This window comes from Megascapheus bottae, chromosome 1, assembly GCF_031878675.1.
Source record: "Megascapheus bottae isolate mThoBot1 chromosome 1, mThoBot2.hap1, whole genome shotgun sequence".
NCBI lineage: Eukaryota > Metazoa > Chordata > Mammalia > Rodentia > Geomyidae > Megascapheus > Megascapheus bottae.
In genome coordinates, this window is record NC_143509.1 from 41,361,999 (window position 1) to 41,388,114 (window position 26,116).

A 26,116-nucleotide genomic window follows, 5' to 3' on the forward strand; every position below is an offset into this window, starting at 1 on the left:
GCACATGTGCATACGTGTACATGGATGGATGTATCAGTGGATGATGATTTTGATGGTAAGAATCTCCTTCCTGGACCTCACTGTTCCCACTAGAAAATGGGTCTTCTGATAGACAACAGGGAGGAGACAGGTAGGCTCAGCAGTGATGAGAAGATGAATGCACAAAGCAGAGGGCAGAGCCAAGGACAGAGCCCAGCCAGCCAGCCAGATGATCTGCTGGAATCTACAAGTGGGAACTGGTGGTGCCTGGGATTCTAGCTACTCAGGAGGCTGAGATCTGAGGATCTTGGTTTGAAACCAGCCCAGGCAGGAAATGACATGAGACTCTTACCTCCAATTAATTGCCCAGAACAAACCAGAAACCCACCTATGGGTCAAGTGGTAAAGCACTAGCCTTGAGCAGCTAAAACTCAGGGACAGCACCTCAGCCACTGAGCTCAAGGCTCAGGACTGGCATACACACAAATAAAAGTGAGGACAGTTCCTGTAACATACATTGAGTTTTTGAAAGTTTGTAAAGTCACAGCGGCAGGAAGTAATCAGAATTGCATGGGGGTAAAAGTCTCAAAATTGAGAGTAGGGGGAAGATTTCTATGGGATATGAATGGCCATGCATCCATTTACTTATGGTGTTTTTATTTTTTTCTTCAGTATTTAAGGAACAGTTGGAGAATGGCAAGAACACGGCATTGATGCTAGTCTGGCTTGGGTTGGGGGGGGGGTTGAGTACATAGTAGGTGGTGGCTATACTGGAACATGAAGCTGAAACAGAGTTGTGGTTACATTGTCAAAAGCCCAACTGCAATGTGACAAATGTTTTCTCTCATTTTCTAAATTTATTGTTGGGGTGATGTACAGGGGGTTACAGTTACATTCGTCAGGTAGTAGGTACATTACTTCTTGAACATTGTTATCCCTTCCCATGTTTTTCTCCCACTTTCCCTCCCTCCCACTCTTCTCGTTTTTCCCTTACCTTCCCATTTTCAAATACACAAATAAATGTATATATAAAAGAACAAGTAGCAAAGTCAGAGTAACAACATGAGATATACCTTAAGGGGAAAAGAAGAAAAAAGAAATAGCTTCACCTACTACATTAAGAACAACAATCACAAAGATAAACCTCTCGTTTCCACATCCTGGAGTTCATTTTACTTAGCCTCCTGACAAAGGTTTTCTTAGTGGTATCTAAGAGCAAGGTGGGAAGGGTGGAATAGAACTAGAAACTTCTGGAACTTCTGATATGACATGAAGCAGGACCTCATTAGCCAGTGCCATGAGAATTGTCTACATTTTTAACTATTAGATTTTGGAAGGGGAACCAAAGTAATCTGTCCTAAACAAAATCGGGAAACATTTGAGCTCTTGTTGATGACGACCAACACTAGTTTATGGATTTGTTGTCTGTTTGTTTTCTAGAGTCTTCCGTGAGTCTCACAGGAAAGCAGGTGGCTGCTGCATCCCTCTGTGACAGTCGCTTCACATGGAGACTGGTCAGGCTGATTTGCATGTCATTACCTTGAAGACTTAGTTACACAGCAATCTTCCTAATGGCGCATCAATGTCTTCTGAAGACAATGAACATGTGGAAAGGTTCATTGTCAAGTCACAGCACTTTATAGAAAATTTCACCAGAAAGGGATTTTTGTACTCTGTCTCAGACTAACTCAGAATGAGTTCCAGAACTTGATTTTTTGGTGCTTGAACTCAGGGCTTATGCAATGTCTGAGCTTTTTGGCTCAAGGTAGCACTCTACCACATGAGCCACAGCTTCACTTCCAGCTTTTGTTGTTATTTTTTTTTAATGTAATGGCAGTAAGAGCACCACAGACTTTTCTGCCTGGCGTGGCTTTGTCTGTGATCCTCAGATCTCAGCCCTCTGAGTAGGTAGGATTACAGGCGTGAGCCACCAGCGCCCAGCCTTGCAGATCTTTATTGATGAATAGCTATTTCTACAGTAGGAGAGCCTATAGAAGTCTTTTGGCCATAAAGAGTCCTTGGCCATAAAGCGTTCTTTTAAATCCCCACTTTATGCCCGATATGGGTGTTGGCCCAGAAAGGAAAAGATTGCGATCTTTTCTCCATTTCACAAAAGAAGGATATGAAGACATCAAAAATGTACGTGATGTTGATGCTTGAATTTGGATGACTTTACATGAAGGTCAAATGTCTCCTTTTACAGATGAGTCAACCAAAGTACAAGATCATTCACCTCATTAGCTGCAGAATTTGGAGCCCAGAGCTTCCAAACGGGTGAGGTGTGCATTTTCCTTAGGCACAGTTTATGATCTGGTGTCTTCCCATGCTGATGTGTTCTGCATACACACAGCTATACACACACACAACCTATGGTTTCCCAAACCCTGTGCAATCATCTCCAACTCTATTTTGGTCTCTTAACATCTCTTGGTCATGGGCCCCTCATTGTATAACTGCTGGAGCACTGACAGTCCTTCCCCCCATGAAGATAAAAAAGCAGGTATTTTTATTTTTGACCCATATTCATTTTTCTATTTTCTACCTCTTTCACCTGTTGACGTGTCCTTTTTTCTGCCAGATCTACAGAACCAAATCCTGTTAGTTTTCCAGGTCTCTGTCAAATGCTACCTCTTCCATGACGTTTGTACTATCCCAGAGGCGTGGAGAGCTTGTTACTCTTGTTGAAGGATGAGGGACAGGAAAGGGAGGGGGGTGGGAGGAGAGAGGATGGAGGGCCCTTAGGCTAGTAGATATGAAGCTTGGAAATGGGTAGTGTGATGGGCGATCCCAAGACTTATGATCAGCCATTGGTGCTGTGGCTTCATGGGTCACACCGAAATATCCTCACTCCCTCAGTCTCCCAGTGAGCCATCTAGCTGCTCTAGCTGAGACTCAGGACCATTTCTACCCAAAGTCAAAGCTTGTCTTCTGAGACAATTGGCCACGGGGTAGGGAAAGAATGGAATAATCTTTAGAAAATGGAGAATCACAGAGATGAAACAAAATTGGGGTCCTGGAGGAAGACAATGAAGTCTGTGTGTCAGGGGGGATATTGGATTTGGAAGAAATGAGGGTTGTGGCCAGATGTAGAACTGGTTTCAGGCCTTTGGTCCTTGGGCACTTGCTGAGGTGACTCAGGACCCTAGCAAGGGCTCCTCTGTCCACCAAAGAATCTGCTTGACTTGGTGTTTCTATTGTGGCTTTGAGCCATAAGGTTTCAGGGTTATGAGCTTCCTGGAGCAGGGTCTAGGCATTTTGAAAGATGAGACACAGCCTATCGAGATCAAGAGGTTTAGAGAACCGAGCAACTCAGCTCACCTGAAGGTATGTGAAGAGGCTTAACAGAATCATGATAGGACCAGACAGAGAGGAAGGTCAGAGGAGGTGACAAGTAAAGCATGTGAAGTGACAGATAAGGTAGGGGTTCCATCCATTAGGCAGATCTTGCTGTGAACCCATGGATCTGAGCAAAGGCTGGTGATGTAAGAGAACCAGGCCCTTGTGGCCCCTTCCCTCAAGAAACTCACAGTCTAATGCGGCTGACAGGCATGCACATTTCCACAATACAGGGTGGACACACATGGCATGCGGAGGAAGCTACAACAAAACATGAGGGAAAAAGTTTTGTCAACGAGGCGGTGCTTCTGCTTTAACTCAAAGACATAGATGAAATGTTAGGAACACACCCAGAGTACAAATTGAGAGAAAAGGGATAAGACAGCTTGCATGTAAAAGCCCAAGCCCCTGGTGACCCCAGCGAGGCTGCCAGCACTCTTAGCCTAAACTTCTCCTAGCTGCTTAGCTTTGGACACATTTCCTTGCTTCTGAGCCTCCTGTCAGAGGCCCAGGGTACATACTCCTGATTATTTTGAACGTTGGGTCTGTGAGGCCTTGGCTTGATGTTCTCAGACAAAGTGCATTGTCTCCTTGGAAGTGACTTTTTTTCCTTCCCTCTCTCGCCTGGTTTTATGAGTTTGGGGAAAGTACTGTAAAGACTCTTTTCAAAGGGAAGCATCCCAGCTTGTTGGGCCGGTGCACGAGAGGCGCTCGGCACATTTTGATGACAGAATGCTAGGTCTCTAGCATTCATGTGTCTTTTGGGCAGGTGATGAGCACATAGAGAGCCATTCTCCCACTTGCTTTTGGAGCTCAATCAAGGCTATTTGTTTTGGTGGCTGTCCTCTTGACTTCTCCAACTCTCATACCTGCTGGTCTAGGCAAAGTAATCTCTCTACATCCCCGCTGCCCCTCTTTGTCACAATTTTTGTCTGTGCAGGAATTTGATTATATTGCAAAATGATTAGGATAATTGAGTTATGCTATTTAAATGAGTCATCTTGGCCCCAGTGTAATTGTTCACCCCTGTCAGAAGAATGGTGACATACATTTCTGAAAGTGTGCTTTGGGCCTCGATGAGGAATCGTTGAGAGTATTGGTTCTCCTCACCAGTTGCATCACGGGGCAGTCTTTTGTTTCGTATCCAGAACGATGTAGACTTTTAAACTGTGACTCATCAGAGTCACAAGAAATAGCTACATTTCCTTGCAGAGAGAAGCCAAATCAATTTTTTTGCACGTGTGTGTGTGTGTGTGTGTGTGTGTGTGTGTGTGTGTATGTATGTGTGTGGCAGCAAAGGGCATCCGAGGGGGTATGGTGTAGAAGAAGACACCTGATTCTGGCTATGTCAGTCAGAACACAGAGGAAAGCACAAAGTGAACTGATCCAGAGTTTGGATATACAGGCTGAAGCTTTATTTCCTATTTCCTTTTGAGAGCTTCAGTCATGTTCAAGAATAAGCCTGCAGTAATGCTCTTGAGATGGATCAGCCAAGACTCCCATGCTACCTTAGCTTTTCTCTCCATTGGAGCAAAAGCATAGGAAAAGATTCCTACCTTGCTTCATACAGTAGAGCCCAAACAGTTCTTGTTTATCATTTATTTCTTTTGATGACATAACCATTACTCTGTCAGGGTGTGTACTCACAAATCCAGTCTATGGGCAAGGAACAGTCATACAAGAGAAACAGGTCCTTGAGCCCCTGCCCCCAAGAAGTTCACAGTCTAGTGCGGCTGACAGGCATGCATATGTCTACAACCCAGTGCGCACATGCGTGGGACATATTATACAGTAGGGTCTCTCTGAGAAAGGAAACTTCTACCAGAGAGGAGATGCTTTATTAACAAGTACTGTGGTGACTAGAGCTGAGGGTGGGCAGTGATGGGAAGGTGAGAGAGCCAGAGCACAGACTTTGTATACCAAACCCAATGTGTTAGTTTTACCTTACAAATATATATTAGCATGCATGCAGCTGCAGGGAACAGAATCGCACAATTCAACTGCCTTAGGAAAGTTTATGAGCATATATAACATGCTCAGAGGCAGATTCATTCCTAGATGACCGAAGGCTTAATTCTGTCATTAAGGACTTGGGCTCAGTCCGTTTTTCTGTGCCTCCATTCTTGGTGCGCTAGTTTATTCTCAGATTTCTCTCTTCTCATCATACAACAACCAAAGACTATAAGAGACGTGCCTGTTTCGGTCTCCTTTTTGTAAGTGAGGAAACTCTTCCCTATGGAATTTCACAGCAGACTCATCCTTCTGCCTCAGTGGCCTGTTTCAGATCAAGCCCAATCCTAAACCAATCACTGGCAAGGGGAATGCAACCACCATGTTGGGTCAGGCTCATTTTGATTCTCCCCCTAGAGGGATACGCCAACTCTTTACGTCTATGTCTTGGTAGAAGATACTGGAACAAAATTGAACTTCTGGTGGCAGAAAGTGAGGAACAGAGAGAGAAGGCTTGCTGAGTTGACAGCCATTGTTATAGGCCAAACACAGTTGGGAAAATATTGTAGATCGTTGAGCAAAAGCGAGCAGGATCAACCTCTCAGAAGTGCAGAGCTTCGTTTTATGGATAAAACCGAAAAGCAGTGCAACAGTATAAGAAATCACACAACTGAGCAGCAATACATATGAAAAAGGAGTTAAAATTTTCCCAGAGCCATGCTTTCTCCTTAAAGAGGAGTGGTGTTTGGAGGTGGTCGGGGGCATTCAGGCGGGGGGAGGGGGTAGGTACAGGTTTTCCTTCAGTATTCACCAAGAAGTCCTTTATGAACTGTGGCAAGCAGGAATATGGCCTGAAAAGTCTTTCTGGAACTTCCTGAGAGAGGATGCTGGGAACAGAGAGTCCCATCTTTTTCCAGCTGGAAGTAGGCTTGAAGTCACCTGGGTAAAGTTGCAGAAGGTAGCGAGGTGACTTATGAAGCTTTTGGGTCTGGTGGAGCTGGAAGCATGCCTTGCATATGTTCTTCCTCTCCACCCACAGCTCTTTGTGGTGTCTTTCATTTCCCTTGTCAGGGCAGGGAAGGGATAAGGAAGTGGAGGTGAGGAGAGGGTTGCTTACCTTGTGTTCAGTGCTGCCGGAAATGTTCTGAAGGGCCTCTTTCTGTCCTCCTCCTGATAATTCAGGTCTTGGAATTATGAGGCATTGGTTTGTACAAAATACAAACAATTCCGGTGAGCTCCTTGTGTTCACTTTAAGTAGCTGTACAAAGACGCTTCCGTTCAGCATGTCAGTTTATGAGTACAATGCGTCTTGATCAGTGTCACCCTTCCATCATTCTCCCTAGCTTGGGTTCCAACCCACCCATCCCTTGATTCCATATTCACATATGTGCATTGGGTCTGATTACTGCATTTGTCCACTCTTTCTCTCTCCACTTGTCTGCCTCTTTCTTTGACCTTCCCCTGACCTCTGGCAACTCATGATTCAGCTTCCTGGTATTCATTTTGTGAAACTACAAGTTGGTTGCTGAAATGAGTGATACCACTACAATCTCTCCTCTATTCACCATACTGTAGTTTGGGTATTGGTGTATCTCTGCATATGTCCTTGTATATGCTTTCACCGGTGTTGATAACTTAGATCTAACTTGCACATGTAAGAGAAAGCTTTTGAAGAATTCACTCATTTGGGTCTTAGTGTGAATGGGGTGATTTTTCTTCGCAGTTTTTGATGAATAGCAATGAGACCTTTAAGGTGCTGAGAAGTTCAGAAGAAATCGATAAGAAGCATCTTTAAGATGAGATGTGGGAATATGAGGATTTCCTATAGCACTGAGCTAAAAATAAACAAATGAACAAACACTCACCGACACAGTGACAAATGGAAGGGTGACGCTTGCTGTGCTATCGTGAGCTCAATACTTTGGCTCATTTTTCTTTTCTTTCTTTTTTTACTTTTATTTTTTGTCCTGGCAGTTGAATTCAAGGCCTGAGCACTGTCTTAGGCTTTCTCAAGGCTAGAGCTCTACCACTTGAGCCATGGCACCATTTCTGGCTTTTTTTCTATGTATGTGGTACCAAGGAATTGAAGCTGGGTCTTGGTGCATGCTAGGCAAGCAGCATTAGGCCAAACTCCCAGCCTAGCTCATTTTTCTTGAGTATCTAAATGTATACTCTCAGTGAACCCTTCACACCAACTTTCACTCTCTCCTTTATCCTCTGCGTGTCTGGACTTATCTCCTCCAGAATATATATATAAGCTGTTTTCCAAAAACTTTTTTTGGGGGGGGGAGTTGTTGTAGGACTTAAACTCTGGGCCTGGGTACTGTCTGTCCCTGAGCTCTTCAGCTCAAGGCTACCCCTCTACCACTTGAGCCACAGCACCTAGTTTTCTGGTAGTTAATTGGGAATACGAGTCTCATGAACTTTTGTGCCCAGACTGGCTTTGAACCACAATCCTCAGATCTCAGCCTTGTGAGTGGCTAGGTTTACAGGTGTGAGCCACCAGCACCAGGCCCCAAAACTTGTAAAACTTGACATATTCTTTGGTTTTTTTGTTGTTGTTGGTTGTGGGGCTTGAACTCTGAGCCTGGGCACTGTCCCTAAACTCTTTAACTCAAGGCTACCAGTGCCACTTTTTGTAGTGGTTAATTGGAGATGATAGTCTCACGGACTTTAGTACCCTGGCTGGCTTTGAACCACAATCCTCAGATCTCAGCCCTCTGAGTAGCTAGGGTTACAGGCGTGAGCCACTGCATGCAGCTATTATTATTTTTTTTGGCATTTTAAAATTTATCATAAAAGAGATGTATGGGGTACTGTTTCATAAATCATTTCTTTTTTGGACAATGTCACCCTTTTCTTTGCTCTCTCCCAGCTTTTCCCTCCCGTAGTCACCCAAAAGTTGAAAATCAACCTTTGTAAAAAGAGTAGTACCTCAAACAACTGGCATCAAAACAATAAAACAAAAACAAAAGAAAAAGCAAGGAAATATTTAGAACAAGTTCTTCCTGGCAACAAGAAATCAAGCTAAAGTGAAGTTAACCTGGAAAACCCATTTAATTCAAAAGTACACTGAAAAGCATGTGTATGACAATATTTTCAGAAATTTTTTTGCATGTGGGTACATACTGATTGAATAAAGTTTATAAAAATGATGCTAGGCTGGCTGTTGGTGGCTCATATCCCAAATCCTAGCCTTTCAGGAGGCTAAGGTGTGAGGATGCCAGCCCTGGCAAGAAAATTCCATGAGACTGGAAGCTGAGCTGTGGCTCAAATGGTAGAGTGAAAAAATACCACAGAAAAGCATCCAAGCTGAGTTGAAGCCCTAGCAGTGGCATTCAGGGAAAAAATTATTTTGGAAATGAGTAAATAAGCATGAGTCTGATCTTTATAAGTGTCAGGTATTTGGATCATTGAAATGCTTTAAGTGAAGTTTTATGTTTTGTTTGGTTACAATTAAAGGTATTAAAATGTGATTTTTGTATAGACTTTGTTCAACTTCATCTACTTGTTTTATGCTATCTTTAAGTTAGTAATTGCTGAATTATAAGATAAATAGGTATCATACATAATTATATGCACAGGGTTAGTTCAACATAGTTTATTCAAACTAAGGTGTGACTTGAATCTATCCTAAAAAGCAAAACCCTCTGTATTTGTATATTGCTTTGTGTTTAAGTCCCTTCCCCCCCCAAAAAAAATGTTATCAGGAAAAGTTTGAACAGCTGACATTTTCAATCATGACTTTAAAAAAAAAAACTTTCAAAAGCAGTGCCCAAAGGATGAAAATTTCTGGAGTCACCTAGTATATCCATTTGGTATTTTTAATTGTGGAAGCTCAAAGCATTCACTAATTACTCTCCTCTACTCCTATCTCCCAGTATACACAAGGAAGGCCTGTGGTGTATATTCAGAACTTCCAAGAGCCAGATACTTGTATCACAGTAATCTGAAAAGGCAAATATTATGTGTCCACTTAGTAGATAAGGAAATTGAGGCCCTGAGGGTTTAAGTGGTTTACTCAGGCATGAACTAGCTGAGCGAGGATTTAAATCTTGTATTCTTTGAAGCCATACACCAATTTTGTGACTGTTTGGAAGAAAAAGTGCAGAAGGTGAGCCAGGAGTTTGGTCTAGTGGTAAGAGTGCTTGTCTAGCATACCTGAAGACCCAGGTTCTATTACTCAGTACTACATACAAAGATAAAAGCCAGAAGTGGTGGTGTGGCTTAAGTGGTAGAGTTCTAGCCTTGAGAAAACCCAAGGACTCAGGCCCTGAGTTCAGTCTCCACAACTGGCAAAAAAAAAAAAAAAAAAAAAAAAAAAGGAAAGAAGGTACAGACAGTACCAGCTGCTGTACTCACTTCAACACCAAGACACTTAACGCTTGATGTCACACTCCAGATACCAATGTATAGACCACTCTCCTGGCTTCTAGAATATTCTGACCTGAATGCCATATCATCCTATCATGTTTGGGCAGAGAGTAGAACTTGTAAGTGTTCAAAGGTGCAGAACTGCTAATAAAATTAGGAGAAGGGAACTGGGTATGAAAGGCTAGCCAGGATTCCCAAATTGTGGCTCATCAAGGATAAAGTTTCTTTTGTGTAGTAGCCAGAATTAAAACAGTATCTTCCAGATAAAGGAGCATTCACTCTAATCTTCTATGCAGAAAAATAAAAAGAAAATGACCCCTATTTTTGCCACTCTAGCCATTTAATACTCAACTGAGTCAAATGCGTTTATTGTGTTTGCTCTCCTCTGACATGTGTGTTTCAGAATCAAACTATTCTGATTTGTCGAAGGGGCCTCTTTGACATATTAAGTCATTATTATTGCATAGGCTTTTATTGTTTTGTGGGTTTCTTTTTTAGCAGAAATCTTGTTTCTCACAATATTTATTTCACCTTGAAATTGGACAAATTATCAGAGCACTAGTTTTTACTTCTGCTGCTCTCATGGAGGGAAGCCAAACCAGCTTCTGAAACCTGCAAGTTTGATTGAGGACTTTAAAAGCACTTATCCCACGTTCTGAGTATGATTCCACAGGTGGCAGCTGGGGAGAGGGTAGCAGAAGAACCAGATAGCAAGAGAGTACATCATGGGTTTCTTTGATTACCAAACCATTTCAGGATCAAGCTGATGTCTAATACATCATAAGATGACATTTGACACATCACTGGGTAGGTACTCACATGTTTTGCCTGTAATTGCTCTCATAATGTAGTACAAATTTGGAGCAGATACAATGAAAGTCTCTTGAGACTTTAGGAGTAAAACTATATTTGATACTAGTCAATACAAATGAAACACACGATTAGAATGAGTAGTCTGGGCTATTTTTTCCTATCTACGTGTACATATACTAAGATTCTATAATAATTTCTAAATGACAGGAAAAAGGTAACTTGTTCGAAGGATAACATCAGAATAATGAAAGCAATCACATCTACATTGCCAGTGGCTCATACCCGTAATTCTAGCCACTCAGGAGGCTGGGATCTGAGGACTGAGGTTTGACATCAACCCTTCCAGACAGAAAAGTCATGAGCCTCTTATGTTCAATTAATCAATAAACAGAACTGTGGTTGCTGTTTGAATGAATTCTTAGGCAGAAAAATGTCTTGTGTGTTATTAATTTCGGAGTGACAAAATTCAAGATTTGTCAAATAAGAGTGTGACTAAAATGAGTTCTAGGCTGGGTGCAGTGACTCATGCCTGTAATCCTAGCTACTCAGGAGGCTGAGATCTAAGGATCGTGGTTCAAAGCCAGTCTGGGCACTAAAGTCTGTGAAACTTGTATTTCCAACTAACCACTAGAAACCTGGAAGTGTGGAGTGCCTTGGCTCAAGGGGTAGGGTGGTAGCCTTGAGCTGAAGAGCTCAAGGACAGCGCCCAGGCCCATAGTTCAAGCCCCATGACCAACAACAACAAAAAAGTTCTAATATTTTGCCATAGAATTACCATACTTCACATCGATTTACTGTATATTTTTTATACAGTTTGAAGGTTCAAGACATAACACTTAAAAAGGTGGAACTGCAAACTCCCTTGTTATTTTTCATTTATACATAGGTGTTATCTTACATACCACATCAATATAGAAAGTTATTACATTTTTTGCCAGTCCTGGGGCTTGAACTCAGGGCCTAGTCACTGTCCTTGGGCTTTCTCAAGGCTAGATCTCTACCACTTGAGCCACAGGCACCACATCTGGCTTTTTCTGTGCATGTTGTATTGAGCAATTGGACCCAGGGCTTTGTGTATGCTAGGTAAGCACTCTACCACAAGGACACACTCCTGGCACCTAAAAGGATTATATCTTTAAGACAAAACTAGATATTCTGTAGCATAATATAGTAACTCTGGAAATATCAATTGCCATGAAAGATCACTGTGGATTAAAACAAATATGTTTGTACCCAAGGCCTGGACACTGTCCCTTAGGTATTTTTGCTAAAGGCTAACACTGTCTCACTTCACTTACAGCTCTACTTCCAGCTCAATGGTGATTAGTTGGAGATAAGAGTTTCACTGACTTTCCTACCCAGACTGTCTTTGAACTGTGATCCTCAGATCTCAGACTTCTGAGTAGTTAAGATTAAAGGCAGGAGCCATCAGCACCTGGCTGGAACACAACACACACACTCAATCACACACACATACACTCACACACACTCACACCCCCACACACTCACGCTCACACACATAATCACACTCCTGTTTGGTGCTATTATTTTATTCAAATAGTAAAAGCAAAATAACAATCAGGAAATAGCACCACACCTTTTAGAAAACCCGTAAGTAACTTTTTGGAATAGACAGGTAAGTACACACATACCGTGCACTGCGCAAGAGAGATCATGAAATCCCAGCTAAACAAAACTCAAGCAGTAACCAGCATTTTGAAACAAAATTTGGCCCAAGAAGAATGAAAAGCTTCCCAAGACTATCCAATAGTAGAATTCTAGCACCAGGCTCCACTGGCAATCAGGATGGGTGTTTGGCAAATTTACACACTTAAAGAAATCTGACCTCCAGAATACACATTTTTAAAATAAAAGGTTTATGAAAATAACTAATGATTACATTGATAAGCTACTATGATGGCTTTACTCTCAATATTTGTTTTTAATTATCTAAATCCACAGACTGATTCTAGTGATAAAGGTTTTGTTGTTGTTGTTGTTGTTGTTTTGCTAATCCTGGGCTTAAGCTCAGGGCCTGAGCACTGTAGTTGGGTTTTCTCAAGGCTAGAGCTCTACCACTTGAGCCATAGCACCACTTCTGCCTTTTTCTATGTATGTTGTACTGAGGAATCAAACCCAGTTCTTTATGCATGCTAGGCAAGCACTCTACTACTAGGTCAAACTCCCAGCCCCGTGATAACTTTTTGAAATAACTTGCACTATTCCTGAGTTTTTGTGCTTTATCGTTTGAGCTACAGCCCCACTTCTGGTTCTTTGGTGGTTAATTAGAGGTAAGAACCTCATCTTCCTGGCTTTGAAATGTACTCCTCAGATCTCAGCCTCATGAGTAGCTAACATTACAGGCTTGAGATACCAGTGCCTAGCAAAAGTACCCATTTTAATGAGTAAAAATTTAGAGAAAAGAGCTAGGAGAAAGGAACTAAAACTTGGATAAACTGGAGTGGATCTGGTTGCTAAATAAAAATTTTGAGGTTCCTTCAGGGTCAGGTCCAGTGGGGGAAGACATGGTGGATTAGATGGGTGATCTAATGGGTTGAGTAGTGCCCTGGCTAGCTTAGTGCAACCAACAGTCTAGATCTTTCATGCTCACCAAGTCAATTGCTTAACCTCTTCTGTAATATGAGAATAATAAACGTGTCCATTGCACAGGTGTTATAAAGTCTAGGCACCCAATCAAGTGCGACACATTAGCTCTTCTTATCAGAGCTTTGAAAGAAACTACAGTTCCTTACAGAGAAGTCATCTGAGCCTTTAGATCTAAGAGGCAAGGCTCAAATCCACATCTATGACTTCCCAGAAGCTGCCTATGGTCTTATCAAGAGTGACATTGATGGAAGACAATGTCCACTGTGATAAGCCAGTATCACAAACTCCCCATCTCACAATCCCATATATGGGAAGCTTTTCAGCCATTTCCAATTATTTTCCTTCTCTATTGTGTGTATATATGTAGATCTGCTTTCCTTTTTTTAATGCCAGTCCTAGGGTTTGAATTCAGGGCTTGGGCACTATCCCTCAGCATATTTGCTCAAGGCTGATTCTCTACCTCCCCCCTCCCCCTACACATTTGAGTCACAGCTCTATCTCTGGATTTTTGGAGATAAGAGTCTCATGGTCTTTTCTTCAAGGGTTGATTCTGATCCTCCAAGTTCAGGCTCCTGATTCACTATGATCACAGGCATGAGCCACCAGCACCCTATATGATGCTACTCCTACACGATCAACCCACATTATAGTACAGCCTACAGACCACAGGTCTTGCTCCTGAGATTTATGAGTCTGTGTGAATTATACAGTTGCCACAGTCAAAGGCTAGAAACCCATTGTTCACATTGGGATTTAAAATATTTCAAATTGAATGCAGCTTCAATGTAACTTCACCTTAATTGTATCTCAACCATGGTTGAGAAGGCAGAATGGAAAAGGGATCAATGTGTCCACAGATTAGGACTGGAACTTCTTTTTCAACATTTCCCAAAGCTTCCTGTAATCCTAGCCACTCAGGAGGTGGAGATCTGAGAATCCTGGATCAAAGTCAGATAAGGCAGGTACATCTGAGAGATTCTTATCTCCAATTAGCAAATATCCAGAAATGATGCGATGGCTCCACTGGCTGAGCATTAGCCTTCAATAAAGCCAATGGAGAATATGAGGCCCTGAGTTCAAACCCCAGTGCAGGCAATATACAAACAAAACGTTCCCAAATCCTTCAACCATGTCAACAGGGCCTTTGCGGGGAACATAGAGGTTAATACTCATTAGATTTATGGCAAATGTGCTTTGATTATCACATTCTTAATGGAAAAGTCACCAGTGGTCCAGTGGTTTTCCACTGTTTATGTCCTTGTGTAGGCAGAGCTTCAACATGATGGTTATAGTTCCATGTTAAAAAAATAACCCCAAGGAAGCTATAATCATGTCTTCTTGGTCTGTTATGGGATTCTGAGCCTCTGTCCCCTGGTCCCAGTCAAGGAAACCCCCTCCATGGCCTGACACTCTTCACTCCTAGGCATCTGTCTCAACCCACAGTTTTACCCTCACTCTTTTACTTCTGACTTCCCTCAGAGTAGAAATTAACTCAAGTTGTCAGAGGAAGAACTATAAAATCTAACAGAAAAAAAATAGGCTGTGAAATGAAAGGAGAAGGAAGATGTTCTAATTTTGGGCACTGCAGATACATTAAACCATACATTGAAGTTTTCTTGGTGCCTGGGTATTACATGGCCTTGTGGCCTTCGCTCCAGGCCCCTGAAATTAATCAGCTTTGAAGAAAGAGGGAGGTGTCAACCAGCAAAACAGGAAATAGGGCATTCCCAAATCTGGGGGCAGTCACTGTGAGATGAGGATATTACAGGTAGCACATCAGGATTTTGTAAGGTCACACAAAAGATGTTTCTATTCAGGAAATCTTTGCTAAGAAAAGAAAGAAGGCTGTGTGTGCCAAGCAGAGAAAGAAGATAAAGTAGAATTCTTTGCTTACATTAACTGGTAAGATATATGAACTCTGGGAGTAGGTACCTCTTAGAGACAATTATTTGTCTAAAGTCATGGCCTCAGAAAGAGATGAGTAGGAAGTTTTGGCTTAGTTTTTGGTGACCAAGTGGCTGTTAATTATAGCCTTTCTAACACTAAGGATGGTTGCTTTAAAAACTGAATTTAATTTGTACTTAGTTATTGGTAAATGCAAGGTACCTCTAGCCTTTTCTAGACTATTACAGAAATGGCCTTAATTTAGCATGTACAGGTACATCACTTTTTACATATTAATGATACCATACCAGCAACAACAAAAGGCCCTGGGTGAGTTCTGCAGTAGGTATTTTCAGTAGCTTTGGCATCTGACAAGGTTCCCCGATCCTGCCCACACCAGAGAAGAGATTTTCTAAGGTTTGGGGTGAGTAGAGAGCCTTAACAAGACTAGGAACTGTGCTCGCCTCCTTGGCTCCACAGAGTGGGGAGCTTATTATTTTCTGTACCATCAATAAGCCTGTAAGGTGCACTTGTATGGCTCCTTTCCTTCTGACAGCTCCCAAAAGGACCCCAAATCCAGAGGCATGCTAAGTATGGTGAGGCCTTGTCCAGGGCAGCTGTGAACTAGGCTGACTTTTTAATTAGCATGTATTGATTTTTACAAATAATTGGATTTTATGGTGATCTTTTCACATAGTAACACAATGTCTTTTGATGGCCTAGCTTCTTTATAAGGGTATTTCACTTACATAGGGCTCTCAGATTTTCCTGGCTGGTGACTAAACAACCCTCACACTATGATCTGGCCTAATAGTATTTGCTTTTGCCTTTATTTGGCCACTAAGGCAGCTGAAGGAAGTCATTGGAGGAAAATGGTGAAGAAACTGAATCTTCAGTGGCTGTTCATGTCTATAACCTCAGCTACTTGGGAGACTAAACTGAAATTATGATTTGAGACCAGAACTGGCAACAAAGAAAAACAAAACAAAACATTAACAAAACCAAATCTAAAAAAAAACAAAAACAAAACAACAACAACAAAAAACTAAAAGCCAGGATGGATATCATAGCATATACTTCAATCTCAGTTACATAGGAGGCAAACTTAGGTCTATAGTCTGAAGACAGCCCAAGGAAAAGTGCAAAGCCCTATTTTAAAAGTTAAAGCAGAAAAAAAAAATTAAGGCTGGGGTTGTGGAATAGCTGGGGTGTTAGGAAGAAAAACTGGTGTTGAATATGACCAGAGTTCTAAGTACCAGAGATTAAGTTGTGGAGAGAAAGGAAGCCACAGAAGTTGGCTGTGGCCACACAGAGGCTTGAGTGATTCAGCCTTATTCTGAAGAAGAGGAAAGACATGGGAATGTACCAGCTTGTAATATGGAAATGGGAAAATGGAGAGGACAAACTGGCACAGAACACCTACTCTATCCCAGTCACAGAGAAGTGACACAATGATGACTTGAAGTTTGAGACGTTAAAATTGTGAGTTTAACCAAGGGACTGAGGCCCGAGGATTATGTTTACAGGCAGGAAAGTCTGTGAGATAGCTCCAATTCATTACAAAAAGCCAGAAACAGAGGTGTGATTTGAGTAGTGGAGGGCTGGTCTCAAATGCAAGGCCCTGAGTTCACATTCCTGTACTGACTAAATAAATTGCAACTCATAATATAGCTTTTTCCCCAGTGTGAAGGGGTCATGGTCTGGGAGTTGTATTTGTACATAGACTGGCCTGTGTGTTAGTACTTGGCATACTTGGATGTCTTTTGGTGGTTTCAGGGAGGCCAGGAATTTGTAAACACAAGGGCAGGCTAACAGATCTGTAGTGATAATAAAGACTGGCCCTGGAGTCTTCAAACCAAGAGCCCAAGTAGGTGGGTCATACTTCTTATTCCATCCTAACCTTTCCACCAAGTTGTCATGATTTAAAACTGTAGAAGTCTTTTGAGGACTTCAGTTGCTTAGGTGTTCTTCAGAGTACCCAGAACCGTGGCATCAAGGCCAACGAGTGAAGACAGCTGTCAGCTGCTAAATAGGCAAGAAAAGAAGAAAGCTCGCTCCTGCTACATGCCAAGCCAAGAGCAGTAGTGTGAAAGTAGAGACAATTTCTCAAGGATTAATTTTTTCTCCACGTACAATGGCTAGCACAAAATTGTATCCGATTGCTATTAATTTTTAATTTACTAATGCATGCCTTTCTTCATGAAAACTAGCTGCTTGGTATGAGTTCTGTGACTTCCAGAAAGAGATGACAGGTGTTGATTGTGTCCACCTGTCAGCAATGCTTAGAAGGTTTTCTTGCCTCCACTTCCATACCTGTCACTTGATCCACAACTAGCAAAACTGAGGTGACCGAAGCTATTTGGAAGTTTGTAATTTTGTCCTAGAATTGAGAGGAGGGAGGGAAAAAATCATACATGAATTGTCTCTATTTTTCATTTTCATTACACATTTTTAAAAGTCTGGAAGATAAATGTCACCAACCAAAATAATGAGCTTTTCTGATCACAGCATAACCTTTCAATTTTGCTCCTGTGGTTCCCAGGATCCCCTGCTATATATGGATTTGGGAAAAGGACTCAGAAGAGTCCTGGAAACATGGGAAAAGGAGAGCATTTCCTTCGGGAATTCATGCTCAAAATCACCAAGGAAAGTCTCTATGCCCCGGCTGGAACATAGCTTAGAGAGTGTGGAATAGAAAGAACATAGGCCTTTGAATCAGATTTTATTTTATTATTTAACAACTGTAAAATTTGGGACAAATTGATTTACCCAGGTGCTTCTACATGTTAGTATGCATGGGGACCCACTTAGAGCTTTAATCCCTACACACTTAAGAGGCCTTCCCCACATGTTTCTGACTCAATAAGTGATGAATGAACCTGAAGGAATTGCCTAACTACTTCACAGTGAACTCTGATCAACTTGAGTCTCAATCTTTTTGTCTATGAAATACACGTAATTATTAGCCCTTCTCAGGATCATTATGACACTATTACCCAATTTGTATTGAACATTTATCACATGCCAGGGGCTGATATACACCAGAGTGTTGTGAGAAGGGATTTGTGATGATGAGTTTAAGTCCAGTAGCCAAGCACAGTAGAGGAAGAGTAGAGGAATGTAGGTGATCTTAGAGCCAGAACCTGAGCTCTTACCCATTCTCTCCATGCCATCCTGGGAAATTGAGATCATCTGTTATGGTGTTTGACACCAGGTGTTTAATAATTGGCAGCTGGTGGGAATTTTGAGTTCTGTTTTAAATATTACCTACAGGAAAGAAAAAAGAAAGGAAGGTGATGGAAGTGCTTCCCAGTGTCTCTCCAGTCTCGAGCTGTTGTTTTTGCTGCCAGAGCCTCTTTTCTACCTCTTCTTCGTAGACACTGGAGGAAATGGAAAGTCACAGAGTTGAAGTATCCGTGTGGTCTGACATGACGGATCATGGCTAACCTCCTACACTTTCCTTTCTCAAGTTGAAACAAACCCTTAGCTCCACAGCAAGCTACAAAATGACATATCCAGACTGGTTCAGGCTTGGCTAGAAAAGTGTTATTAGAGTCAAGTTTTGGCATTCTGACTAAAATTTGAAACCACTGAGGTCCAACTATATTTCCCTGAGCCAACTCTATCATCTAATACAGGAATAATAGTAAAACATATCCCAAGACAGGGCAGTACTGCTGTAAAGAGAAAACAGTCAAAAGACAAGAAGCTCTTGGTGATTTGCTGTGTCATTTTACCTTTAGTGAACATCATGGGACGGTTTGGGGGAGTATTACTTCCAGTAAGGGTTACCTCAAATTATTACTGACTTTTCCAAAAAGAAAGCAGAGTTGTCATGGAAGCCCCAGTAAGCCCCAAACTAATCTTGCCATTAAAAATAAAAAGTTGGGCCAGGAGTTTGGCCTCGTGGTAAAGTGCTTGCTTAGCATGCACGAAAGCCCGGGTTCGATTCTTTGGTACCACATACATAGAAAAAAGCTGGAAGTGGTGCTGAGGCTCAAGTGGTAGAGCTCTTGCCTTGAGAAAGTCCAAGGACAGTGCTCAGGCCCTAAGCTCAAGCCCAGGACTGGCAAAAAAAAAAAAAATTATTGGTTCAGTGTTTCAGTCATTATCATGAAAAAGAATGATGGCAAAATATTGTGGCTTCTACTTCCTATATTTAGATTATTTGAAGAATAATGCCTTTAAATTCAAGTCTTTCAAGCTTTGTCTTCTTGTAATTTTTACGTGTACCTTGAAACACAGTCACAGACCTCTAACAAATGTATTGAAACCTATATTTCAAAAAATCCAGCACATAGAAAAGTTGGAGTTGATTTTCCCCTGAAGAAGGGAACACAACAACAAAATCCAATTATTTATGGTTGTAACTGGAACCCAGAGATAGCAGCATGCATGGCCAAGGCCAAGGGTAATGTGGTAAGTTTTTGGCCTCTAATTCTGTCATTCTGTTTACTAAAAGTATGCACACACCTACATATATGCCTATTTCATATATCTTTCATCCATTTTCACCTACTGAAAACTACACATCAGGAGCAATTCAATATAGAAAACATTGATTGCCAAACCAGGCCCTTTTCATCAACAATGAGTTTTCTGGTTCAGCCCCACATGCCAGACCACAGTTTTGTGTCAGCATCCCTTATTTCAGAAGGTGGTAGGGTGACTGTTAAGACTACGCCAGCAAATATATCTTAAGCCCACTGGTAGGTGATGGTACTAGAAATCAAAGCCTGGTTATGTTCGGCCATGTTTTATAAAGTTTAACTCCACTGACCACAGCTTCCTAGAGAGATACACACACAAGTAAGAGAGGCCTGGGTCTGAGAAATGTCCACTGCCTCCCCTGCTCAATACTCCTTCACTAGAGACCTTTATGGCTCTGCAGCTGCATGGTTTCTTATCTTTCTGACAGACTTTTAGCATCTGCATTTAGTGCTGCAGTTGTGTAATTCTCCCTCCTCCTTCCCCCTTCCTCCGGCTGTTGCAGATCTCACAGGTGTCCAGTCAGACCTGTCAGGTGGCTCTGTGTGCCTGTCATTTGGGAAGCTGATGGTCTTACCTGGGCATGGCTGATTGCACAAAGCGGAACAGGGGTTCGTTTGAATTGCAGGTGTGAGCAATCTGTGATCAGCAACTAATCCATCAGCTATGAGAACCACCGAGCACTGTAACCAGGGCAGAAAGAGCCAAGTGCTGAGAGGGACTGGGTGTGAGTAAGAGTTGTCAAGCACTACCTTCCAGCACCGAAGGATTTTGTGTTTGCAAAGACAGTCCCGGTGAATTCTTACAACCCTCAAACTTCTTCATGGAGGCCCATTTTTACTACAGACCTCAAGAAGTCAGGGTCATGGAACCCAAATGAGAAACTAATCACAGCTTCAGGTCTACATTTGAACCTGTTAGCAGTAATGTCTAGCATGGAAGGTGATTTACTCACCTGTCTGTCTGATCTCCTTAGCCTCTGGCTTTCCTTATCTACAAAACAGAGATAATATCTACTTGAAGGAGTTATTTTACCAGGCACATAGCAGATAGTGAAGGTAGATTGTTTCTCCCTCACAGTCATTAGTGGAATAGCTAAGCAGCACAGAGTAAGAAAAAGGACTCATTGATCTCTGTCTGCCAGGCCAAGCAAGCATTCAGGAGGAGTATGTGAAGAACCTGAGGCTTGGTGACAGGATCAGAAACCAATATCATGTCTGAAGGCTGTCCTGAGACCAGTAAAAAGTATTTGGTTTGGTGTGACAATTCAGAGCTAAAAGATCAGTGGAGTCAGGTTTGTCATGGACTGTGCTTTGAAGGAAGTTTGTCCTTTTTTGGGGGGTGGAGGGGGTGTCATGGGGTTTGAGCTCTGGGCCTGGGTGCTATCCCTGAGCTCTCCAGCTCAAGGCTATAGCCCTACCCCTTGAGTCTCATCCTTACTTCCCCTTTTCTAGGCAATTAAGTGGAGATAAGAGTATCATGGTCTTTCCTGCCCAGGCTGGCTTTGAACTTCTATCTTCAGATCTCATCTTCCTGAATAGCTTGGATTATAGGAATGAGCCACCCAGGCCGGATGAAGTTTGTCCTTTCAGAGAATCCCAGAAGCTCTTTATCATAAGATTCTACCACAAACACTGTCACTTGTCCTACAGAAGGCCAGTGCACAAAAAGAAAATACTTGTAGATTTTGACCTTGCCAGGAAGGTTGATGAGTCAATGTACATTCCTTCATCTAAGAGTGCAGCAGAGGTGGGAACATTTGGATCATGAAGACATGAACTAGAAACTCCAAGATGTGGAGACATTGCCTGTGCGGTCCTACCGTGTGTCCATGCATTCTGTCTAGATGGGTCGGTAGTCTATGACCTTCAGAGGCTGAAGGTAGCTTAAGATTGAGATACACAAGAAGACAACACAAGAAGATTGTTCACATGAGTCCTGGTAGGGGAGCCATAGATGGAGTTAGGACATTCTGACACCTTGAGATAAGGGATGTAACACCAAGTGCTTTTGGAGCTACTCTTGTTTACATTAGAGGCTATGCTTCTTAAGAATGATACTGAATTGCTTGCTGTAAAAGTCTTGGCCAGTATTGGGCCAAAGGTGAAGAGCAGAGGAAGAGTCCCCTGGACTGGTTGGTATTGTCTATTGATGAGTCAAGTGAGAATACAGCCCACGTTCTCTGCCCTGAGGAAGTCTGAGGACAGACAGCAGCAGGACTTCTGACATCTTACCCTTGAAGTTCCTTCCTTCCCTTCTTTGCTTTTCCTTTCTTTTCTTTTCTTTTTTTGTCTGTTATGGGATTTGAACTCTCGCCTGGTGTTGTCCCTTAGCTCTTTAGCTCAAGGCTAGTGTGCTACCTCTTAAGCCACAGCATCACTTCCTGTTTTCTGGTGGGTAACTGGAGATAAGAGTCTCAAGGACTTTCGTGCCTGGACTGACTTTGAACCACAATCCTCCGATTTCAGCCTCCTGGGTAGCTAGGACTGCAGGTGTGAGCCACCCATGCCTGGCCTGTTCCTTCCCTTCTTAGAACATTCAGCCTCAAGCTAGAGAAGTCAATGGTTTGCTCAGTGCTGTCAAGCGCTGGCTTCCAGCGACTGGCTGGCTAATCTTCAGTGTTACTGGCCTTATGCATCCGCATGTGCACATTTAAAATGGAAACAATGAAACAAACCATGACAAACAGAAGAGTCAAAAGTGAGCTAAATTCTCTGTGGTGTCTTCGTCAAACAGTATTTTTCCTGCTGTGTAGGATCTTCTATTTAAAATCCTAATAAGCCAGAAGTTCCTTTACCTCTCCAGTTCTGTTTCATCATCTATAAGAAGATTTCTATCTAAACTTCCCTTGCAGAATGATTGTGAGAAAATGATACATGTATTTCTCTTGTCTTTCTAGCCTATGGGAAGCTGTGAATGGCAACATTATTGTCATTTAAAATCTTTATTTGAGAACTGATTCTTCTTTATTGATGGTTAGTTGTGTAGGACTGCTTGCTTGTCTGAATGTCCTTATAAGATTATTTAACCTGGGCTGGGATGTAGCTCAGTGGCATAGCTCTTGCCTAGCAAGTGCAAAGTCCTGGGTTCGATCCTCAGTACCAAAAAAAAAAAAAAAAGATTATTGAATCTATAACTGAAGATTAGATGTGTCTGCAGTGGGAACATACAGGACATTGGCCCATATATATATATATATATATATGTGTGTGTGTGTGCGTATATATATGTGCATACATATATATAATATAGATTTATATATACCATATATCATATATGTATCATATATATAAATCTATATGATATATATTTTTGGGGGTGGGGAGAAGATGCTGGAGATTGAATGAAGAGCCTCACACATGCCAGTCAAATGATATACTGTGGAGCTGCACTGCCAGCCTCAGAGAGAAATTTTTAAAATCCATGAGACTCCTACTAAACACAGTGACATGAGTAAAGTCATCTCATAGCCTTGCCAGCTTAGACTTAATGTGGACAAAGCTTCAGGGGCTTTTCTACCTAGGAAGGAAGGTTTAAGAGCAATCTGTTTTCTGCGCTCTTGACTTGTTTACTGTCTAAGATGCTTTTCCAGCTTATGTATAAAAATACATAGAAAAATTGCTAGGAATGTATTTCCTTGGGTATATATATTTTTCCGCCAAAGCATAAGACCTTACTTAGATGACTAGCAATTAAGGAATTTTTGTGGTTTATTTCCTGATCTAACTGCTTACTCCTGAAGAAAGCAGTTCTGACAAGCTTGAGTTAACATGGATCTTAGCAAAACTGGAGAACAAAAAAAAAATGTGTATATACATACACACATAAAGATTTAGATATAAAAAATTCAAGCTGGCATTTCAGCAATAAAACTCTTCTTAAAGTTACTTTTCATAGATCATACAGAATACTTTTTCTTCCTTGTATTCTGCTTAAAACAAACAATTGTGACTAATACACATTTTAATAACACTGAAGACATGCAGGCGAATAACTAGATCAGTGATGGTAATGCTTAAATTCAGAGGACTTTGAATTAATAAAACCTTTTGGATGTAAAGATCTCAACACATTTTTTTTCATATATTTTTATTGTAATTAGTAGAAGGGTTACATTATATTTACCAGATAGGAGGTACATTAATTCACATACATTGATACCTATTCTCATGTCTTGGTCCCCATTTCCCTCCCCCCTGCCCCCACCCCTTCAACACATTTTTATATAAATTTGATCTCTATACCCTGTTAGCATTAATTGATACTGAATTTATTATTTATTTCTTGTGTGTATTTCAGTCCTGGCCATTGAACTCAGGGCCTGGACCCTGTTCCTGAGCATTTTTGCTCAAGGCTAGTACTCCACCACTTGAGCTTCACTTCTGGAATTTTTTGTAATTAATTGGAGATAAGAATCTCACAAACTTTCCTGCTGAGGCTGGCTTCAAACCTTGACTCAGATCTCAGCCTCCTGAGTAGCCGAAATCACCTATGGGAGCCACTAGCTATGTTTTAATTTTTTAAAATGTATTTTAGGTATTCCTCAGAGGAGAAATTCAGAGATGTACTTGTCGGTGTCAAGTTGAAAACCTGCACGGTCCTGAAGGTGGGTCAAAGCAAGCAAGGCATGAAACAGCAGCATGACAAAATCTTTTCATGTTTCTGCCAACTCTGGGCTAGGCTCACTGTTGTAAGATGATTTCTGGCAGTTCGTAGGCTTGATGGCTGCCTGCCTGGCTTAGGAGAAGAGTGATGCTTGGTCATCATGGCTCTGGTAATTTTCTGCAACCTTCCTCAGCTTCTCCGGATGGCACCGGCCGTGAGAGGGACTGTACACTGCGTAGGAATGCTGAGGATGAGGAAATTCAGAGCCCTGCCATCCGAGTTCGAATCACAGGGTCCACGTCAGGACGGAGTCCTGAGGAGAATCAGTTTTACTCAGATCACAGGGGCTGAGATGATCTGTAGGCAGAAGAACACAACGGCACGTGGTCTGGGACACTGGCACCCAGGGTGCGTTCTGGGGACCCTGCTTGAAGGTAGAGGGGAGGGAGGGCTGCGTGCGCGCTCATGTGGGAACATGGGGCTGCAAAGGCCTTGAGCAGGAACAAAGGGCACAGAGTCAAAGCAGCAATTTAGACACTGGATAGCGACTACAATGATAATAGCTTACCTCGATGTGTGTTTTATATTTTTTTCTTCAGGTCTCTGGTGAGGAAGGGGTGAGAAATAAACCTATTTTGCAGATGAAGTAGGAGTTCCAAAAAGTATATATTTAGAACTAATTACAGAGCCGGGATAATAAGGATTTAGGCCTCTTAACGTTGGTAGTCTTTTCTTTCAACAGTATTATTATTTATGATATAAATCATAACAATTGCATCAAAGATTACTCCAGTTTTAGAATGTTTTCCTAGCTTGTCCACAAAATATTTGCTGAATGCTTGCTATCATATGCCAGGCATTATGTGAGGTGTCAAGGCTCAGGAAAAGTAATACCATGGAAGCCACATAAATGAGTCATCAGCTAAAGGAAATTGAAGAGTAGTACAGCATTCAACTAGTCTTGAGACAGATGGAGGGTGGTAAGGGAAGCCTGATGGAGTAAATTGTCCTCACTAAACACTTCTACACCAGTAGGGGAAGTCAGATAAAATGGTGGGAGGGAACAAAGCTTTCCAACAGAAGGAGAAGCATTTACAAAGATCCTGGGGTGAGTGTGAGGAAGAAAAACAGGATAGAGTTGAATATGACCAGGGTTCTAAGTACCAGAGATTAAGTTGTGGAGAGAAAGGAAGCCACAGAAGTTGGCTGTGGCCACACAGAGGCTTGAGTGATTCAGCCTTATTCTGAAGAAGAGGAAAGATATGGGAATGTACCAGCTTGCAATATGGAAATGGGAAAATGGAGAGGACAAACTGGCACAGAACACCTACTCTGACTATCTCAGTCACAGAGAAGTGACACAATGACTTAAAGTTTGCGATGTTAAAATTGTGAGTTTAACCAGGGGGGTGAGGTCTGAGGATTATGTTTACAGGCAGGAAAGTCTGTGACATAGCTGTAATTAATCACTAAAAGCCAGAAATAAAAGTGTGATTTAGGTGATAGAGTACTGGCCTTGAGCTAAAAAAAGCTTAGGGACAGTGCTGAGGCCCTGGGGCCAGCACAACAAACAAAGAGACAAGAATGGAATTGGACAAGTTACATTCGCATTTGACATTCCTATCTGAATTGACTATACCAGTCACTCCTGATGTGTTTTTTTTTTTTTTTTTTTTTGTAGGACTTGTTCAAATTTCCAAATGAGGAAATTCTATACCCGACAGATACAAATGAGGAGGAAAGAAATAGCTCCTGTGGGGAATAAAAAAGATTTAGGCAAATGTGCAGTATTTGCTTACTAATTAATTCTGCTAAATTTTGATGGCATCCTATGCTTAGAAAACCCCTGTTTATTTATGGAATTGAAAGTCTGTACACTCGCCGTTATCAGCAAGCAGAACATAGTCTTCAACCAGGTATCAGCAGCTCAAGTAATCTCTAGGCTGATACAATGCTCCACAACTCTGCCTGATAAAGGCAATTCTAATTTAGTGCTGACAGTAATTATCAGTAATATTAAATGAATACATTGGAGCTATTTACATGTGTCATTCATAGTTTCCGTAAGCTAAGGAAAAAT

General features: G+C 41.8%; 1 long non-coding RNA gene across 2 annotated transcripts in view; it reads left to right on the forward strand.

Annotated features, from left to right (window-relative positions):
• Nucleotides 1-26,116, forward strand: part of LOC150068991 (uncharacterized) — a 75,646-nt gene that overhangs the window by 42,139 nt on the left and 7,391 nt on the right. Inside the window, exon 3 of one of the 2 annotated variants that reach the window (XR_016535212.1) lies at nucleotides 1,420-2,258. This is a non-coding gene — a long non-coding RNA (uncharacterized LOC150068991). Of the gene's footprint in view, nucleotides 1-1,419; nucleotides 2,489-26,116 lie in introns of those variants that run through there. The other variant, XR_016535213.1, reaches the window with a different exon arrangement.